Source organism: Halichoerus grypus, chromosome 12 (genome assembly GCF_964656455.1).
Source record: "Halichoerus grypus chromosome 12, mHalGry1.hap1.1, whole genome shotgun sequence".
Lineage (NCBI taxonomy): Eukaryota > Metazoa > Chordata > Mammalia > Carnivora > Phocidae > Halichoerus > Halichoerus grypus.
Genome location: NC_135723.1, coordinates 29,369,232 through 29,388,581, shown reverse-complemented (window position 1 = coordinate 29,388,581; position 19,350 = coordinate 29,369,232). Strand labels below are relative to the sequence as shown.

Here is a 19,350-nt window from a genome sequence, read left to right as displayed (position 1 = left end):
TTGGAGTTCCATTAATAAGGAAAAAGACAATGTATATTTGGAAACAATTTAGTGTTTTTGCCGCAAAAAAACTAAATAGATTATTTTTAATAACCAAGATTGAACTAAATCCACATAAAATACAATGTAGTTACTTCATGGTTTAGTGATAAGTAAGAACAGTCCTTAGTTTCCTCAACAGTCATTAATCCCTCTAATTATTGAATAATGTTGTGAACTTTTTTATTACTCCTTCCCCGTTATTCCCTGCACTTATTGTATATAACTGAAATATTTCATCTCTTCAGGAAAATTTTCTAACATCTCTTATCTTATTTATATACTTCTTCCCTGTAATTCAGTATCTTTCACATCATGCTCTAATCTTAGCAGTTATGACACTGTAATCATTAGTTACATGCCTATATCCCTTATTAGAATACTCCTTGAGGGCAAACTCTACATCTGACATGTTTTTGTAACCTCAGCCCCTAGCACATTCCTGAAACATGGTACATTCAATCACTGCCTGTTGAAAAAAAATGAGTGGACTGTGTGAGGTAATTTATGTGCAGCAGCATGTAGAACACTAGTAATTGCTTGATGCACGCATACTAGAAATCAGCTATTAAGTATGCCACGTATATTTGCTTAAGCTACACTAGTAATGTAACGGGACTTTGAATTATTGCTCTTATCTAATGTAACAAAAAAGATAAGCAGATTAAAAATATCCCCTTTCCCTCCCTCCTCCTCTGCCCATCGGTCAGGAAGTGAGGAATATGAGAAGCCAGAGCCATGATTTCAATTTAGCGTGTGTGAAGACTAATGTCAAAATTCTGGCCCCATCTTTTGTAGCTGAAAGAGTGGACAAATGACTTCTTAGTTTTCAGCTTCTTTCGTATTCTGGACAGACCTGAGAGGTTCACTCTGAAATCATTGGTAAAGGAAAGGTATTGACATTCTTTTGACCTGACTGCCAAAATGAAGTACTGTCCCAGAAAAGAGCAGTTAAAAAAATATTTCTTACTCTTCTGGGTTCAAATTGTACTGTTTCTGAGAATGAATTTTTGTCTTTAGAAGGGGTGTGTGTGTATGTGTCTTGGCTCTACCATTACTGCCTAGGCAAGTCTTTCCCTGGGTGCATGACATGAATTACCCATAATGTGCAAGAGAACTGAGTTGTGACAGGGACTGCACATCTAGGTCAACTCACTAAACAGCGAACACATGACATTGACCATCTAGTCTCAGAAACAACATGCACAGAATGGTCTGGTGGAAACTCATGCCGTGAACACACTTTTCTCTACCCATTTACCCTTTTCTTTCTGTTCTTTTGGAGACCTTGAGCTCACATTACAAGACTGTCTCTCTAACGTCTCCCCAGTTTCCACACTCTTCTTTTTTAATTTTTTTTTTTCTTTTAGAGCTTGTCCTTCCTCTCAAAACCATGGATCCTTCCTGTGTTGCAGCCCCACCTTACCCACAATCCTTCATCCTCATATTCGTAGTTCAGTCTTTGATGGCCTAACTGTGGTCCAACTTTCCGTCAATGATGTAGTCTCTCCTTTCAGGTGGGATGACGGACATCCCATGTCGCTCCACCATTCTTGTTGTCAGACTCTTGCAACCTGAGGTACCAGGCCCAGACCTGCTATGGAACTCTTAGTCTTCACCAGCTCATAATGGCTCTGATGCTTTGATCTTGGAATCTTCCGTTTTCCTTTGTTAGTCTTCCTTCACCACCAGATTTATTTTAAAAGCAAACCTCTTTGTGTCACATATTCATTGACAGTTAGCCCTATTCTTCCCTTCTAAGCTTTTCCTGGACTGCAGAGAAGGAAAGCTGGGAATTACATTTCCCCGCCTCCCTTGCCTGTCAGTTTCTGGTTCAGCTCCAAGAATGAGAAGCACTCATACAAAATTTGGAAGGCAAAGAAGGAGAAGACATTGTCCTCTGGCAGCATTTGCAGACTGGGTCATAGGAATAAGTTTACAGCCAACTGGGGATTTGCCAAAAACTTTTTGGGAATCCCCCACCATAGGCAGTCCAGCCATTGGTTCTAGCTTTTTTGTGACTCCTGCACTCCCTGATTTCTTGGAGGGAGTCTTCCCAACTTTCATTTCTCCAGTCTTTCCCCCTTGTATAAGTCTCAATTTTGACTCCATAAAGCTTGTTCTTTCAAAAATGCCTAAAATGTCCTTCACATTCCTGAAAAAAAGCCTTGATCCACTCCTTACTTAAGTTAAAAAATGTACAAGTGCTGCTTGGACATATCAGAAATGGCAAAGGTAGTACATAGTTTACTAACATTTGGGAAATGTCATTTTGGGAATAAGGAAAATAAACAGGCAAAATTACTTTGGCTGGTGGGTAGATTTCAATGTGCATCAGACCTGAAGAGGACTGGTTGGGGTCTCAACCATCTGATGGCACCTGGAGCATTTCTCTGACAAAAGAACAAAAACTCACATGATTTCAGGGGGCAGCAAGTGGGAAAAATAAATAAAACCAGCAGGATATAACCAATGGAGAATAGCAGTTCTATGACAGTCTAGAGGTTGCACACTTTTCTTCTGAGGGATGAAGCCACTCCATGGTATCTAATTGTTTCCATGTAGAAATATGGATCCTGGGTTTCTAACTTTCTCAATTTATTAGAAGACAAGAATTGAACTTTTTATACAAAATCTCCAAAATTTAATTATTTGGCAATAAATTAAAAAAAAATTTCTGACCATTGTGTTTTCCCCCAAAGTACAGTTTGCCAGCCATTTCCATAGGCTGACATTTTCTGACCTCTTGTCTAATTCAAATATGGAGAACACACCACTGGAGGAAGAGGAAAGGTCCTTAGTCAAAGTCAGTTTATATTAAAAAGGATTAAATAATTCAATGATGGGTAGAGATTTAAAACATGGAAATATGAAGAAAGGCATCTTTTATAGTGGGGTGCACAAATTTGAGACCAGGGAATCTAGATTAGGAAATGGGTATAATAAGAGACCAGGTTCCTCTATGGCTTTAATTACTAGGTTAATTTACACCTGAACGATAGGAACAGACGTTTTACATCAGTTGCACATTTTTCATTCTAAGTTATTATTCCTTTGAGTTACCTAAAGCCTGATCAACTCCTGTGGACCTGAGAGGTTGTGTGGAGAATGAATTGGCAGGGCAGTAAGGAGAAACGTGGCCTTACCCATCTTGATACCAACCTCTCACTGTGTGAGTCAAGAAAACATGGGAAGGGCTGCAGTAGAAAACAGTGCAAGGTGAGCAGTGAGGGGTCCCTGCCAGAACCTGAGCACCAGAGGCAAGCACAAACAGAGGCTTCCTGTGGGTTAAACAGGAAGGATATGAAATAAACCACTCCCAACAGTACCCTGGAAGAAACTGAACCTTGTAAAAAAGGAGGGGGTTATAGACAACTCATACTAAATAAGTAAATTTTAAATTTTAGATGCCTCTAAAAATGATTAACTTTTATTAGTATGATCACACTATGCTTATTTCAACATAGTTTTGATTAATGTCCCAGAGAAATAAAGTATTTCCTTCTACATAGTTTTCAACATACTGAAAGAGGCAATATTAGCCCCTCTCGGTTTGGAAAAATTAATAAATATAAGCTAGTTCAAATGAAGGCTATATATTTTGGGTAAAATAATAAATTTTAGAGCCTGTTGAGATAAATTCTACCTTGTTTACATTGTCTTATGTTAAAGATAACCTATATGAAGCAAGAAATTATTCTTAATTCTTAATAGGTCATTCTCATAACTATTGCATTGCTTTTCTCCACATTTGTATGAAGTAAAATACTATATATCTCTGGCTCACTCTTTGATTTCAGCATCCAACACAACATATGGCACAGAGCAGGAAAGAAGTCAACAAATATCTATTGAATGAAGAAATAAATAAGTGAATTATGAGAACATTGTTCTGATTTTTCTTAGATGAGGAAAATTTGTTATACAAAGAATTCCACATTTCAGAGTTTCCACTCCTAGTGCTTAGAAGCATGATTTTTGAAGACAAATGTAGATTAAAATACTCTTCAGGACTGAGTTGTGTAAGTACAGACAGAATACTCAAAACCTCAGAATTTCATTTTAGTCATCTTTATACCTAGAATGATACCAATGTCAAAATGTTGCTTTGGGAGATTTAAATGACTACTCTTCGACAAAGTGCCTAATAAATGGTTAAGCACAAAGTAGGCCAGAAAATGCTAGACATTATTTAATGTCTATCAACATTTGATGACTACAGGGCTTTCTTGGATTCTGCTTAACTTAAAAAGCCTAGTTCTTGACGTCTAATGGTAAAGTCTGTTAATTGTCATCCACTGTTTATCCTTCTCCTTATTTATCTCATTATTTAGTTTTTCATATTCATGGTATTGTGCATATTTATTCAAGACCAACTCTAAGCATCATGACCAAAACACATAAAGCCACTGCTTTCACTGGGTTTGTAATTTAGTCAAAGTGAACTATGTTCAAAACAAAAATAAAATGCAACTTTGGGAAAATGATATTGCAAATACATGCTTTGAAGCTCACCCCATCCCACTTCAAATGTATAACCATGACAGATAAAATATAAAAAAGCAAATATTAAAGAAATTCACTCAAAAATGATGAAAAAAGATAAATATCTCCAAGTTCAAGAAGTTGAAAAGAATTGGATAAAATAATCAGAATTGAATCTGATGGCCTATTGGATTCTAGATCTGGAAGCAGTCAGAAGCTGCTAGGAGTCTAACTTCTGTGGAGCAGGAAAGACTGAATGTATTTGGGGTAAATACTGGGAAAACAGCCAAACTCTGCTGGAAACCAGTTGCCAGAGTGGGGCTTTCCATCCCGCACATAAAGGAGGGGAAAAATATCTGGTACGGGGGCTCTGCCTAGCATGAAGCAATTTGCTTGGGGAGGCAGGAGGATACAGAGCCAACCTCCCAACCAGAAACTGAGACAAACTCTCCATGCTTGGATTCCTGGATTTTGGAACTATTCCCATGGTGTAAATTCCTCAAACTTCTAAAATAAGACCTGATTATACACCAGAGTCCCAGGGACCAGGTAGAAGCAATCCCAATACCACTAAAAAATGAGAGAGAGAGAAATAGAGAGAAACAGTTTGTGTGAGTGTGCACGTGGAGCTTAAAATACCAAAACACTTGAATAAATATAATTCTACCAAAAAAAAAAACATCTAAGAACAGCAGTAATCACAAGATTTCAGAGGAGATTAAAATAACATAATAGTCTTAACTTATTTAACACCACTACTCTTGGAATCCTCAGAAAATATAACCCAAGGAAAAATAGTCTAGAAATATATTTGAAACAAAATGAAGCAAAATAAAACAAATGTAGGTGAATATAAACAATTTAGAAAACTTGGAAATAAAATACTAGTTGTTGAAAGAAAAAGAAATCATAATATATAAAGTCTGTGAGGACTCCAAAGGGGTATAGCAAACTGTAAGTAAATTGTGCTGAGGAAGTAACACAAAATGAAGCGTAAAACAGATAAAAAATATTAAAGAGTCATAAAAACAGAGATTAAGATGCCTCGACATAAATTTAAAAGCAATTTAAGAAAAACAAATACGGGAAATAATACGGAACAAATATTTAATAAGACAATGGCTGAGAAGTTTCCAAAACTGAACATAACATAAACCCATTAAATTAAAAATGAATACCAAGTATTGCTCAGGATAAATAAAAACAAATCCACACTTAGAAAAACAAAAGCGGGGCACCTGGGTGGCTCAGTTGGTTAAGCGTCTGCTTTTGGCTCAGGTCATGATCTCAGGGTCCTGAGATCGAGTCCCATGTCCGGCTCCCTGCTCAGTGGGGAGTCTGCTTCTCCCTCTGCTCCTGCTCATGCTTTCTCTCTCTCTCTCTCTCAAATAAATAAATAAAATCTTTAAACAAAATAGCATCAAGGATAAAGGATAAATATAAAACCTTCAGTTGCACCACAAGTGAAAGACAGTTTTTCCTCAGTGGTCTTACAGCAGACTTCTTATCCACAGTAATGTCCAGACACAATGGAGTAATATATTAAAAATACTAAGAGACAGATAACTGCCAATGAAAATTTTTTGTATCCTCCTGAACAATTATCCAAATGCAAATGACCATATAAAAGCATTTCTAGACAATCAAGGAATAAGAGATTGTACCATCTTCAAATCATAATGTTTAAGTCAGAGGGAAGGTAAAATGAGAAGAAATCAATGGGATGCAAAAGCAGTGGTAAGCCCAAAATATTTTAACATGTATTGACTTATTTCATTAACTGCTTCTGCATATAAAATAATACAAAATTTTATTTTTAAGAATAGAGAACTAAGTTCTAGAGAATTATGTCAAGGAAGATGGAAGAAATTTAGTGTGCTGGTTAATTAAGATGTAATCAAGCCTTATTTTGTATGGAGAGGTTAGTAGAGATATTGAATGGTCTAAGGCGTTGTAAGAAAGACTTACAGTGAGAGATTGAATAGATCAATAGACAGTAACCAGGGCATATATGATACAAGAGCACAGACCTACATTTCTACAACACCCAGCCCGAGTACCAATTCACAACCTTTTCAGCAATTGGCCCAGAATTGTCGTGACTTAATCAGTGACTATCAGTTTCCTATATTTTGTCCACCAACTCAAGGATCCACCAGCAAAAGCCAAATATGCCTTCCAAACCATTCACATAACTCATTTTTAGTCAGATTTTCTTCTAGCTTCCCCATGCCAGCAACCACTAATCAGAGCATACCTGAAACTTTCCTCGTTTTCATTATAAAGCTTTTCCTCTCCACTGCTTGGCTTTAAATCTTGGCCAAAAGCAAATGATGGGGCAATTCCCCTGCTAATACATGCTCTCAGTAAATAGCCTCGCTTTGTTATCATTTATATTGTTTTGTTTATTTTCCCAAAAGCTAAATATGCGTGGCTAAAACCATTAAGGATAACCATTAAAAAAATGGACATATAAATTATAGGTGGTAAATAAACAAAGTTAAAAAAAAGAAAAAGAAGAGGGAGAGCATAAATAGCTTTGTCAAATTAACAAATGTCAAGAAAAGGTAAGTTAGGTCAAAAGAAGAAAATTTAAAAATTTAAAAAAGAGCACCAAATAAAATCTAACAAATCAATCTAAATATATCAATAATAGGAGGATTAAATTCATCAATTAAAAGAACACTAGATTGTATAAAATTGTATCCATGTAAAAGGCTATAGCCAATATAGACACACACCGATAATAAAGCTATCTAGAAAGTTTGAAATGAATTTTCATGTAAAAGATATATCAAACAAATACTAAATATGTGAAAACAGATAATATTAATCTTATTCACAGAATTAAAAATAATCAAAAGCATTAATTGGAATAGAGACAAGAGTTGCCCAATAACAAAAGCAAAAGTCTGCCAACATAATAGAAAACTTATGACTGTCCATGCTTTAAATAAAATAACCTTGAAATATACAATGAAAAATTGATAGAAATCTAAAGAAAAATTAACGAAGTCACCATCATAGTTAGATATTTAAATTATGGGTGAGTAATAGATTATACAAATAGAAATTGATGCATAAAACAAAAACAAAGTTGGGTTAAGTAAGGGAATGGAATATTTGAACAAAACAACTAAAAGGCTTGATGTAAAAGATACAGAACTATTAAATTATAATACAAATATTATATATAATACATGACGTAACAACATAATATAAAATAGAATTAACAAATTCAATACATTAAAAAACTTGAATCAAATAGACAGTGTTCTAAAATATATATTTACTACCAAAAGTGTCTTCTGGTGAAAAAATTTGCATAGGCCAGTGAGCTTTTTAAAAGTGTATTAATTAGGTAAATGTCTACCCTTCAAAAAGTATCTTAGGCACAGATGATTTTAAAGAGGAATTTTTAAATGAAAAAATAAATAATGGCTAACTTCAAGAGGCCATTTCAGATAATAGAAAAATAAGGAAATCTATTCTGAAAATTTCATTTAAATGGAATCATACACTATTTGCTTGTTTGTGTCTGGCTTCTTTCACATAGCCTAATGTTTTAAAGAATCATCCATGCTGTAGCACGTAGCAGAACTTATTTGTTTTCATGTCTGAGTAATATTTAATTGTATGGATATACTACATTTTGTTTATCTGTTCATCGGTTGATGGATGTTTAGGTTGTTTCCGCGTTTGGACAGCCCAAGACATTTATTAAGGCATTTACAAAGGTTATATAAGAAAATGATATTATATACCTATCTCACTTATAACTATAAATAAAAAATCTTAATAAAAGAATTTCAAATGAAATTCAGTAAGGTAATAAAAATATATCTTGTTCATGTAGAATTTAATTCTAAGAATACATGCATATACAGCTACAAGTCCCCTATCAATACTATACACCGCATTAGAAGGAAAAGATGGTAATCTCAACAATGCAAAGCCTATTTTGTTCAGTCCTTTTAGCAAAGAATTAAGTGAAACAAATCCTTTAGACTTGTTAAAGGGTGCCTGCTAATAACATACAATAAACTTGATACTTAATATGAAAATATATAAATATCTCTATTAAATCATGCTTACTATTTAATCTTATCCTGGAGGTCTTACACAGTGCAGTATAATGAGGAAATAAGAAGTATGAAAATTGGAAAGAATAAATACCTTTGGTGTTTCTGTGTACATGTTATTTTCTACAAATAAAATACTAAAATAATTTTACTCTTTATAATGAAATTATTAGGAATAATGAGAGAATTCAGTATGGCTTTTGAATATAACATTTACAAACAAAACTCTGTATACCCCAAAATGTAATAGATTAATATATAGTAGAATATATATATATACACATATATATACACATTATACATATGTGTAGTGTATATTAGAGAACATACCATCACAGTGGCAAAAAACAAAAACGAAACAAACAAAAAAACTGTAAAGACTAAAGCCATCTAAAGTTGTACAAGGCTTTTATTAAATATGTTACATTATAAAATTTTATTACAGTACATTTAAAAACCTTCTAAAATGGAGAAATAATATATATATATTTAATCAAAAACCTTGATATTACCAGTAATCTTCTTAAATTTTTCCTAGGATAGTTTCTGTCACAATCCTTTCTGGGATTTTTATGGACCTTGTCAAGGAAAGACAGAATTTATATGGAAGACTAAATAATCAGGATATCAAATACAGGTTTAAGACATAAGAACTGAAATGACAATGGATAGGAAAAGATTATTTTTAAAGACACTAAAACAATTTATAAATTTTTCAAAACTGATGATCTCATTTCACTAACAATCATTTCTATGAAGCAAAAGACACTGTAAAGCAAACTAAAAGTAAAGTGAATTTAAAACCACACACAGACTAGGAGACAATATTTTCAACATATATTACATACAAAGAATTAATATCCTGAACTTATAAAAACACTTCCCAGAAGTCAATAACAAAAAAAATGACCAAAAACAACTCAAAAATAAAATCAATAAATGTTATGAAAGCAAGTCACAAAAGAAAAATAAGGACATCTTTGGGGGCAGTAAAAATGGGAAAAAAAAGTTGCCTAAGAAACTAACAATCAGTGAGAACAGGTGCAAGTAGGAGACTCCGTACACATCAGGAGGATCAGGAGAATGGAATAGCCTTATGCACTGTTAGATGGGGTGAAAACAGGCACACTTCTAGGAAGGCAGACATTGGTAATATTTTTCTCCTCTCACAACATATTCAAGAAAATTGGGCAGTATATTCTAGTCAATAGCAAGTGTCAGTAGACTGTTGTGTACTTTTTTATCTCTTGTATTTTTCTGGGTTGGTTTGTTTGTTTTTTTGACCAATATCATTGTAAAATAAAGAAGACAAACAAAGCAATAAGTGCTACAAAGAAAAAGAAAAGGGGTCTATGAGACAGAGTCACAGAAAAGATACCATTTACATACATTGTTTGGTTAGGACAAGTCCTCTTGAAGGTCCTAGCTTGTAAAACTGAGGTTTAAGAATTTAAATAGTGATTTTCTGAGGCATGGTTGGGAGAAGAGCCTACCAGATACAGAAAAGGGCAGATACTAAAGCTCTGAGAAAAGAGGGAGTTAGAACATTTCTAGGGAGAGAAAAAAAGCCAGGTTGGCTTGAGTCAAGTAGATGATGAAATGCACCTGATTGAAGGTGATCCTGGAAAGACTATTGGTGTTCTTTATGAGCAGAAGGGAACCAATCAAATGATGGTAAGCAGGGGCATCGTGCCATTAGTTCTGTTTTATGATTTTATTCTATTTTGAGAAAACTAGATTAAAAGGGTCAAGAAGAAACTAGGAAATACTAAATTGAAGATTGTTGCTATTGTCCAGGCAAGAAAGGATGGTAGTGTAGGCAGAGGGAAGTGAAACAATTTGAGAAATAGTTTGAACCAGAATCAGCAGGACTTCGTGATAGACAGCATGTGGGGGGAGGAGAGGGATTTTTGGCAGTATGGCTTTCAGACTAGCTCAGGCCAGTACTGTTTAGACTACAAAAAGAGCAAAAAGTTAGAGAAGGAACAAGTTAGGGAAAGGGGTGGAAGAATAAGGAGAGATCAAGAATTCAGACACCAAAGTGGAGATTTTTAAATGCCCACACAGATACAAAACCAAGCAAGGATCAACCTATATCTTTTAGTCCAATAGAATGCATTGCTGACTCTTTAAGTTGGGTGTGTTTACTTCTTACTTTTCAAAATTGCCTCTTATTTTTCCACATCATCCTCTTAAAATATTTGAGTGCTTTTATGTATGGAATTTCAAATAAATTTGATTTTTTATTGAGTTGTAATTTTTTAAATCCACTTATAGAAATTCTAACAATATATATGTTACTAATTGGATATCCTATAAGCTATTGTTAATTTGATTCTTTTGGACAATATTAATAATTTGTTACTTATGATAATATACATCTTCATGGGGCTTTGAAAATTTAAGATGTTTTTGTATAGAGAAAAGAGAAAGATTTGTAATTAGATGTGTGGCAGCCAATGGGAAAAACATAATGATGTTTAAAGACCTTTAATCATATGTTTTTCATAACACTTCCATTTGACAATTGATTTTAAATTCAATAATTTGCTCATTTAACGTTACGGCAAGAGCTCTGAGCCCTAAAAAAATGGATAAAAACAATAACAGTCTTAAAATTAGCTAACATTTCTTGAGGACTTACCATGTGCCAGACATTGTACAAAGCAATTTATAACCCTCCCAATAATCCATATGCTAAGTGTTATTATTCCCTTTGAGCAGATGGGGAAATAGAAGCAAAGCAGAAACAATTATATACTTGGAAAATAAAAATTAAATATCCCTATTAAGATGAGATTATCTGCTTGTAGTTATATATGACAGACAGCCAGATCTTTAATGAACCTCAAATTTGGAGGAAAAGTGTCAACTGAGGCAAGCTTCCAAACCTGAATTAGGAAGTGATTATTATCTGGCTCCATATTATTATAAGGGAAATTACATTTTATCCACTATGCTTATTGAATAGTGCCTTTTGATTCAGGGAAGAAAGTCTATTTTAAGTGTCATCATGTAAGTTTACCATAATCATAGTTTTATTTCCAAAACCCAGACCATCAGTCTTAACTGAAGAGGGTACTAACCATATTAAAACAGTTTAATGTTATTTCAGAAATCTTGCAAAAGAAAATGTGGGGGGAAATATTTAACATGCCTTTGTTCTAAAAGAAGGCTGGTTTGTATTTATAGAAGATGCCCACCTTTCAGAGCGGTATGTAATTGCCAAACTGTACATTTTTAGCTAATATACTAAAACCAAACTAGATATGTCCTATTGAATAAGTCCGTTTCTACTCTATTCATATTAGATAGATACTGACAAAAATATCCAGAAGGAAGAAATGGTGATTCTAATACGAATAGTTAAAAACAAAAGAAAAATTAAATGGTGTATTAGTACTTTGACAAATTACCAAGACTATTTCCGTGGGCTTTTTAATAAAAGAATATGGCACTACTTTATCATAGTAAAAGATTACAAGGTTTCATTTTCCTTAGGATATCACAACCTTTTTATTTCAAAGTTTAACCTGTAGATTACTGATTATTTACTTCCACTTCATAAAAATCTCAGTACATGGAGCGCTGTACACAGAGAAGTCAGCATTTTTATCTTTTCTGTGTAAGACTCACTTCAGAATCTAAGTACAGTTTTTTTTTCTGTCAAAGAAAGGTGTGCTTATCAATACAAACATTTAAGTTTGATTTTCTAGTAACTACAGTATCCATGGAGTCTTAAATTCACCATAGTTGTTGCCTTTTTGTTTTTAGTCTAAGCTGTATTTTTAAATAAGAAATTACTGATTTATCTTATGTTCAGCAATGCCCAGATAATACAAATATTTCTTGTTATCTTGTTGTTTGGCAACACCCACAAGCTTGATCAGCTTAAATGTGTTGTTGCATCACTATGTATATAAGATACAACTGCTATCCTAAGACTACAGTGCTAGGAACAAAATCGGTATATTTCCAAATGTAGAAATTCAAACCTCTTCCACCAATAGCATGAATTGACATGTTTGGTTATCTTCAAACAAATCCTCTGAATTCCTTTTTGGTGGTATGAAGTTTCTACTGTTTTTCTTCCAGGTCTCTTTCAGTCTTCATTTTACCTGTTAGAATCCTGATAAGTTTGGGATTTTTTTTTTCTCTTTGGTTTTCTTTTGTTAGTTTTTACATCTAAATAATTTTTCATTTGCACAAGAAGGGTCTAGAGACCACACAGAGCTAGCATATTTTTCTGCATTGGTATTCCTTTTCATCTTTACCTCGTAGCTCATATCAAAGCTGTAATTGTTTGCTAGCCAGCAAAATCTAATGGCTCCCTCTGGTCAAAAGCTGTCAACAGCAATCTATCCAGCAGTGGGGGCATTGCCTGAAATAGAAAAGCATCGCATATGGTCCTATTCCTTGGTGAGCTACAAACAAGGAAGGGCTTAACATTTTCAAATACAAAACCATTACTAACTCTACATAGTAAGACCAGGATTCTAACATCATTAATAGATGTATTATTAGAGTCTAGCATATCATTACTAGAGAATATCACTTCTTGATTCATTAATGTCCTATAGGTGAAAGATATACCAGTCATTTATTCTGCTTTTTTTTTCACTTTGATTTAGCAATGTGGCAATAAGTCTGTTTCTTAGATGTTAGATCATGATTTATTAGGTGTCCAAAAGTAAACCCGTACTCCACAATGGATAAAGAAAACAGGCCTCAAATGATCAGTCCAGATTTCCTGCTAAGTATAAAGACTGCTAGATTCATTAAGGAATCCAACAAAGAAAAAAACACTACAATATTTAAAAACAAAAATTCTCTAAAGGCTGTAAAGCACTGTTTAGGAAATTCTGAGATGGGTGATTTGTTTAACATTTGTGTTATCACAATGGTATGGTGTAATCCTACTGACACAGTCCAGTATAATGACTCTAAACATCAAACCAACTATTTAGCCTCATGCTGAGTTTCCCATCCAGGCTAATTAGAATTCTTGTCTTCTTAAAACATTTGCACTCATGGCTTTCCAATGGTTTTTCCACTTGTGGCCCAGCCTTTTGGATATTTCTAAATCAGAATGCACTGCATGCTGCTAGCTTTACTTGCCTCTTTATTCCTTCTGTCCTCCACTGGATTGCCAGAATTCTGTTAGTAATTCCTCAGAAGAACCCCAAGAAAGAGTTTCTATTATCTCAGTTTAGAGGTATCCAAATTTAAGCAGACTAAAAACAAAACATTCATCAAGTAATTTTCATATGTTCTGGAGTCCCCTGTAGCTATATAATGTATAATATATGATGGAGTGTGTGGATTGTTCTCGAGTTAAAAGTGAAATTCCTCATATACACATAAGCTATATAGGGCTTGATGTAGTGTTTGAAATATATGTCTAATCTTAATTCATCTGAAAGAATGACTGTCTAGGTATAGGCTTTAGGTAATAAATTGAAGGAGAAAATAGTCTCTGGCCAGGTAGAAGAGGAATTATTACTCATGTGTTCACATTTAGTATCATGAACAGCAGGATACTATGTAAAAGCAGGAGGTTGCACAGCCCTGTGGTCCATTACAAGGAACGTATTGGTAAGGTTCAGATATATATATATATATATATAGACAGATAGATATAGATATAGATATAGATATATATACATATACATATACATATATGTATATGGCATGTGTTTTTACTAATTTCTTTCTAATTAAAAAACTTCCATGAATCACTGGTAGGAAATTCATCCCCTACTGTAAATTTTAGACAACTCATCAAATGCTACCTTATCCTTTTATGGAAATCTTCAGAAAATTCTTCAGAGATCATTATAAGCAACTGATGGCAAGTCCTACTGGAACTTGCCAGTGGTTTAATCGCACTAACACATCCTACAGCTGAACTAAAAAATGGAAGAAGCCCTCAGTCTAAATTCAGACGCATGAGAATGGCTTTGGTTTAGTGAAAGCATGACAACATATTTGTTATTTTGTCTACTTTCCTGACACATAACTCCAAGGTTCAGTGAACTGGTAGTATGTTTTGTTCATTATAACATCTTCAAGCATTTCTAAGATGTCTGGGGTTTGGCAAGCTCCAAAATTAACTTGCCAAGAACATTTTCCATTAGTATTTACAGCCATACGTATTTTCAAGGAAACGGTCTGAATGTTTCTGATTTAATAAGAACTATTAAATGTACAAATGGCCCCTTCAGTACACTCTGATAACTTATTTTTAAGGGAAAAATGAAAAATGAAAAAGAATTAATATTTGCCAATGAGCCTCAATTTTAAAAGATTTGAATTTTGTCTAAGCCTTAAATCAAGATATTATTAAATCCTAGAATTGAATCAAAAACATTCTTACCATGCGTAACATCTATGCAATTTTCTATTCATTTTTCCATCTCTGTTTAATTTATCATACCTCACCTAACACCAAAACGTTTTAAATACTTTGACACGTGTATGTCAATTTACTACCAATGCTTTCTGGATTGCCTTTTATTTTAAGTAATCTAAGTTGGTAGTGATGGTAGTTGTTCATAGAGAAAGGCATAATTCAGCTTGCTAAAACAAATAACAAAAATTAAGTGGAACTTTATAGAGTCTTTCCCTAAGCACTAATATATAACACGTCAAATAATAATTTATATACAATACATAACAATGTGTAAATATGCATAAACATACCATTGTATTTTGAACACTATAATAAGGCATTAATATCTAGTATATTAAGGCACTAATACCTACTATAATAATACTGAAGACAATATTTACTAAATTTTATCGTCTATCTCATGCTTCATGAGGACTACGTGTCACTGTTGTAATAAGCTAAATGCCAGATCTCTGAAGTTTCTAACCCTTAAACTTGAGAATCTTTTCATGTGGAAGGGGGCTGCTATTTGGATCAAACTATGTTCATCTGAGGAACAGCAGATTTCAACCGACTCAATTTAAGTCTTTTCAGGAAAGAGAACATACAGGTTTCCAGAAGATCAAGGAGAGAAGTGAAGTCAGACAATGTTGACATGTTAGCTGCTAAATTAGTTTCTTGAAACGTTTCAGCATCTCTTCTATCAACATTTTTTTTTTTACTTTAAGAAGCACTGTACATGACTTTTTTATGACCTATGACTGTGCTCTTCAAACTGAGAGGTATTTTCCCCTGAAAAACTTACTTTCTGAGGGAGAAGCAAGTATGAACAGTGTTAAGGAAGTCACTTTCCCACTCCACTTCTCAACTTTCATGAATACTCTCTGCTAAAATGTGTGTGTCCGGAACATACTTGTAGTCAAGATATTACACCGTTTCCCCCCTTTTATTTTAATTGAAATATAGTTGGCATACAATATTATATTAGTGTCAGGTGCACAACATAGTGATTCAATAATTGTATATATTATGAAATGCTCACGTGATAAGTATAGTTACCATCTGTCACCAAAAGTATTGCAGTATTATTGACTATATACTCCCTATGTGGTACTTTACATCTCTATGACTAATCTTAATCCTCTTCACTCATTTTGCCCATTCCCCACAATCTCCCCTCTAGCAACCACCAGCTTGTTTTCTATGATTCTGTTTTAGTTTTTGTTTATTTGCTCATTTGTTATGTTTTTTTAGACTCCACATGTAAGTGAAATCATATGGTATTTGTCTTTTTCTGTCTGACCAATTTCACTTAGCATAATACCCTCTAGGTCCATCCATGTTGTTGCAAATGTTAAGATCTCATTATTTTTTATGGCTGAGTAATATTCCATATTCTATGTGCTGTTCCATGGTTTATGTCTTGTGTGTGTGTGTTATGTGTGTGGTATGTATGGTTATGTGTTGTGAGTGCTCTATGTGTGATGTGTATGCATGATGTATGGATGATGTATGTAGTGTATATGTTCTGTGTGAGCTGTGTATGTGTAGGGTGTGTGTTTGGTGTATGTGATGTGTGTGTGGTATAAGCTTGGCATATGTGTACTGTGTGTGGTGTGTGTGTCTTGGTGAGTGTGACTTATCTGTGCTGTGTATGTGTGTGTGTGGTATGTGTTTGGTGTATGTGTGTTATATGTGGTGCATATGTGTTGTTCAGAGATACAGGTCAGTTGTGTCTGTGGTGTATGTGTGGTGTGGGTGTCAAGAAACATCTTCCTTTCATTAACTTATAAATGATTTTGAATTTATGTATACAAGCACTTGGGAAAAGCCATATGCTTTCATCCATGAAACTACACTATGCTTAGAATAACCCTCAAATAACATCTTCCTTTCATTATAATAAAATTATTTTTAAATTATGTGTGTAAGCACTAGGAAAAATGATGTGCTTAACTCCTTGAAATTATACTGTCCTTAAATTATATTGTTTTCTTTTTCCATTCACCTACTGATGGACACTTTTGTTGCTTTCATATCTTGGCTATTGTAAATAATGCTGCAATAAACGTAGAGTTGTGTATATCTTTTCAAATATGTGTTTCAATATTCTTTGGGTAAATACCCCCAGTGGTGTTATTGGATCATATGGTATTTCTACTACTATTCATAGTGGCAGCACCAGTTTACATTCCCACCAATAGTGCATGAAGGTTCTCTTTTCTCTACATCCTCACCAGCCCTTGTTGTTTTTTATCTTTTTAATACTAGTTGTTTTGATTGGTGTGAGTTGATATCTCACTGTAGTTTTGATTTGCATTTCCCTGATGATTAGTGATGTTGATCATCTTTTCATTTGTCTGTTGACCATCCGTAAATTTCTTTGGAACTACAAAAGACTCCAAATACCAAAGCAGTCCTGAGAAAGGAGAACAAAGCTGGAGGTATTCCAATCCCAGATTTCAGATTCTATTACAAATCTATAGTAATCAAAACAATATAGTACTGGCACAAAAATAGGTACATAGGTCAATGGAACAGAATAGGGAGCCCAGAAGTTAACCCATGTTTATATGATCATTTAATCTATGACAAATAAGGCAAGGATATACAATGGAGAATAAACAGTCTCTTCAATAAATGGTTCTAGAAAAACTGGACAGCTACATGTAAAAAAGAGATTGGACTACCTTGTACACCATACATAAAAGTAAACTCAAAATGGATTAAAGACCTAAATGTAAGATGTGAAACCATAAAACTCCTAAAAGAAAACTCTTGGACATCAACCTTAGCAACATTTTTCTGGATCTGTCTCAGGGAAGTAAAACAAAAGTAAAACAAAAATAAACAATTGGGGACTACTACTAGGTTGATAACTAAAAAGTTTTTGCACAGTGAAGGAAGCTATCAACAAAACAAAAGGCAACCTACTGAATGGGAGAAGATATTTGCAAATGACATATCTGATAAGGATTAATATCAAAAATATATAAAGAACTCATACAACTCAACACCACAAAACAAATAATCCAATTTTAAAATGGACAGAGGACCAGAATAGATATTTTCTGCAGATGTTATGCCAGTTCTCTTTTCTGACCCCGTCTCCCTCTTCCACTTATCCTCACATATCTTGGATCTCGCCATGGTGCATTTGGCATTATATGTAAAAATCCCCAGTGTGCCAAACAACAAAACAGCAAAAAAAACCATTGCCTAAGAAACCTCCTTTAACTTCAGACATTTGTATGAAAACCTAGAAACTTGATAGGTCTTGGTATAGCCTGTTTTTAAACTTCCCGAAAGTTGAAGATATGCCTGACTTTGATGACTGGGTAACAAATGCTTTTACAATTCTAGTGGTTTCCAGTGTTTGCTTTCAACAAAATTAAAGGAGGACCTAATTGAGTTGTCAGCTAATAAATCATTAAAAGTAATTTGGTTAAAAGATCACAATATAATTTTGGCATACAACACAGAAAAAGTTTAAATAATTGAGTGATATATCTCTGCTAGAATAATTTTCATTTCCATTTATTTATTTTTTAAAATATGAAATATATTGCTTACTGCTGGCATTTGTAACCATGAAAAAGAGGAGTAAATTTGAGGATGAATCCTGGATGATTCTAGAAATAAGTTATATTAATCCATGTCTACATAAAGTAATTAGAGTAAAAACTCATTCATCTCATTAAAAATGATTTGTTTAATAATTACCTGTCAAATCTTGATTGTATTGATTAATTGTGTATTAGTAATAATTCTATAAAACTGAAAACAGTGCTTTCTTTGGCAGCATGTATACTAAAATTGGAATGATACAGAGGAGATTAACATGGACTCTGCAAGGAACGCATGCAAATTCATGAAAAACGAATTCATAAAAAACAAACAAAAAATTGAAAATAAATAATAAGTACATTTTTTAAATCAGAATTTACAATCATCAATTTTTTTTTAAATTGTTTAATATGATCTATTCTTCCATTTCCTTTGCTTGGAATAAGGGAATAAGTAAAAAGAGAAAATGTTTGAATGATACATATGTCATTAAAATATCTACTGATGAGGGACGCCTGGGTGGCTCAGTCAGTAGAATGTCTGTCTCTTGATTTCGGCTCAGGTCATGATCTCTGGGTCCTGAGATCTAGCCTCGTGACGGGCTCTGTGCGGGGTGTGGAGACTGCTTAAGATTCTCTTTCCCTCTCCCTCTGCCCCTCCCCCAGTCCCTTACCGTGTGCACTCTCGCTCACTCTCTCTCAAAACAAAACAAAACAACAACAGCAAAACAACAACAAAACAAAACAAAACAAAAAACCCAAAACCAATTAAAATATCTACTGCTGA

General features: G+C 33.8%; 1 non-coding gene across 1 annotated transcript; it reads left to right on the top strand.

Annotated features, from left to right (window-relative positions):
- The first annotated feature begins 18,783 nt into the window (after positions 1-18,783).
- On the top strand, positions 18,784-18,885 carry LOC118544037 (U6 spliceosomal RNA). Its single transcript, XR_004921376.1, has one exon. It is a non-coding gene; the product is annotated as a U6 spliceosomal RNA (small nuclear RNA).
- The last annotated feature ends 465 nt before the right edge of the window (positions 18,886-19,350 follow it).